General features: G+C 41.2%; 1 protein-coding gene across 1 annotated transcript in view; it reads right to left on the reverse strand.

Moving 5' to 3' along the window:
- Positions 1 to 3314, reverse strand: part of LOC106879488 (proton channel OtopLc) — a 299778-nt gene that overhangs the window by 112245 nt on the left and 184219 nt on the right. The window lies entirely within an intron of this gene.

Here is a 3314-nt window from a genome sequence, read left to right on the forward strand (position 1 = left end):
AAAGAATCGAAATAAATACGGCAATCCATCGCTCTTAACCACACTTATACAACAACAATAACAATATTCCTTTTTACTATAGGTACAAGGCCTGAAATTTGTGTGGAGGGGACCAGTCGATTAAATAAACCCAGTGTTTCACTGGTACTTAATTTATCGATCCCGAAAGGATGAAAAGCAAAGTCGACCTTGGAGGAATTTGAACTCAGAATGTAAAGATGGATGAAATACCACTAAGCTTTTTGTCCAGTGTACTAATGATTTTGCCAGCTTGCGGTAGCAAGGCAAAAATTCGGTCTTTGGCAGATCGGGAGGGGTGCATGCTACTCTATTCCAAGCAGAAGTATGCGGTTTTTCAGTAGCACCTCACTTAACTATTTGGAAAGGACGGTGGACCGAAGACGGTGGTGGACTTTACAGCCTACCTCGCGGCCTACTGTAACTCTCGTTGAGGATGTGGAGTTCTGTGAAAGGCCGGATAATAAATGACGGAAATACGGGCAGCGATGACGGGTATTGACTGGGTATTGCTGACTTGCGTAGTTATGTCGTGTGTATGACGGACCTGGCTATCGTCCGACTCCAGCGTGATGATCACCAAGCCACCTTCTTTTGACTGGGAAGGGCAAGCAGTTTTCTTCTGTCTGAGGATTATGACGAAAGAGGTGATGTGGTGGACACAACTGAAAGGGCTGAAGATAGGCACTTTCCTGTTCGGTCAAGCCCTCATCAACTTTTTCAGGTTCCTCTTAGAAAAGAAAGTGAGGAGTAGGAGAAGGAGGCACTATGCCTCAGTAAATTCGTTGAAAAGTAGGTGAATGTAACAAGAGTGACCCGAGTAAATGGGCCTATTCTAAGCATGCGCCTGTAGGCTGAAATTTACAGAGGAGAGAGGAGCATTTACTATGTTGTACCTGGTGAGAAGGATAACTCGGGATCTGTAGGGTTCCTTAATCACCCCTTCATGGCGCTTCCACCGTTACGGGGAATTTTATTGTTATAATTTTGTTATTGTTTTTCTATTGTTTACACATATTTTTATGTAAATTCCCACTGACCTCTGTTTTGTGTGCAGCCTTTGTGGCCAATAAAGAAAAAATATTCTTGTTGTTGTTGATGATGGTGATGATGATGATGAGGAGGACAATGACGATGATGTTGTAGGCCACCCAGAAACCCTTCTATATATCGACAAGAAATGCAGCATTTTGGCATATCAAGAGAAAAGTACACATTGTTAATAATGGTTCAACGTTTCTGCAGATTCTGCATGAAATGTGGAAGATACTTCGTTCTCCCATTTTACTTAAACTCTTACCCAAATGCCTCTGGCTTGTTTCTAGATTAATCTGAGTGTTATCGAATATAATGACTCTAGGGAACTAAGCCAAGTGATAATTGCTTATGATGTAGCCATAAAAGCGTATTTTTGCTTCAAAGTAGAAAGTAAAAAAAAAAGAAGAAAACAGTTTCTTTCTGCAACCTCCTACACTACCTTAACAACATCATTACTTTCAACCCATGCAACAAAAACATCTTCAGCACCCTCTAAATAACAACAACAAAATCAAGAAGCCTACCACAAACCTATTACGGCAAACAACAATATTAACTCAATTATTAACATAAAAAATATCATCTACACCTCCACCAAATGAAGCACCTACAACACGACTTCTTTCGACCGACAAGGCAAGAAACCTAACTCTGTTGGCAACACTCGAGTCTTCGTTGTTAATTAGCGTGCAATCTTGTATCTTCAGTCTTAACATGAGCACCGGCAGGCACAGCATTTTTGTAGGTTCACTCGCGGCCACTAACATTTATCCGGGTTGCTTATAGGGATGGAAAATATAGTCTCTCCTTTGTCTCCCTCAAAGAAATCTACTTGCATCTGACAAAAATTGGGAACAATCCCCAACCTCTTTGTTAACATCTGAGGATTTCGGTTCAAACCAAATCCCAGTTACCCGACTAACATGAAAACTGCAGATTCTATTCTTTGCGCTACATATCCCTCAACCTCCTCTCTCTAACCCATCTCTGTTGTCTAGGTTAATTTCTCTACTGCAGTTTTATTCTGAAAGATAGGGTCTGAGTTATATGGAATCCAATCTCCTCATTCATCATCTTCTCTGCTGTTATGAGTTGGGTAATCACTATCTTATCAAGGCCACTCATATCACAGACATCAACCATGCTCACCTTCACGAACCTCTGTTTACTAATAACGGATAAGGCAGTTGTTTAGCAGAATCGTTAGAGTGTCGTTCTTTCGGTGATTGTGTTCTGGTTATTTAGATTTTAAGATCAAAGCCAACCGAACTCAGCTTTGCCGTTTATCCTTCTAGCAGTCGGCAGAGTATCAAGTACTAGTTAGGCTCTCTTCCCTTCTCTCTTCCAGGATCGTCTATGCCGGGTGATGACAGAGCTATTGACAACCCTCTTACCTCTGCAACAGTGAGATGAGAGAATCTTCAACGATTCTTAGTGCTCGTTACCGCCAAGAAACAGAAGTGGGTTGAATCAGGAGCTATCAATCTCTTACCATCTAAGAGAGTACAAAGACTTTAAAATGTCCAGGAAGCATGGTAGACAGATGGATGTATTTGTTCTATTACGGAATGGTTAACAGAATATTGGTCGAAATTCCAACCATCCTTGATAGGAATGTCTTTCATCGCCCGAATCCATATGAGACGACGGCTAAGAGGGAACGAAACCATATTCTTAGACATGTTCCTTTACATTCCTCACATTATCATCCTCCTCTCCTATTCATGCGTTTTCCTCACAACTGTGTTGAAACTATGAGGAAAGAATACGGCAGGTCATACGCCACCACCACCTGGGAGGATTTTACCCAACACTGCAACCCAGGATTACTATCATAACAAAAAAATAGAAACAAAATTAAAAACAAATGATGTCTATTTTGTGTCTTAATGAACTGTAAAATTGAAGTTGATCCAAATTTGTGGGAATCTCTTTCTGCTTCTTGCGCAAGGTGGCCGTGTTAACAGCCGTCTTGCTGAAACTGCTCGTTTCTGGTCTGAATAGATCTTCCAATCCTTTCAGCCTGACGAAGCAACTGGTCCCAATAGTACCGTCTTTACTACTGTTAAATAGTAAAAACTAGAGCAAGTTACTATCATTACAAACTCTACAAACTCTCTTACTCATTCGCACATAGCATGCATGCGCGCGCACTCTGTCTGTCTGTCTATGTCTCACACACTCTCTCTCTTTCTCTCTCTATCTTTCTCTCTCTATCTTTCTCTCTCTTTCTCTCTCTCTCTCTCTCTCTCTCTCTC

The sequence above is a fragment of the Octopus bimaculoides genome, chromosome 16 (genome assembly GCF_001194135.2).
Source record: "Octopus bimaculoides isolate UCB-OBI-ISO-001 chromosome 16, ASM119413v2, whole genome shotgun sequence".
Taxonomy (NCBI): Eukaryota; Metazoa; Mollusca; class Cephalopoda; order Octopoda; family Octopodidae; genus Octopus; species Octopus bimaculoides.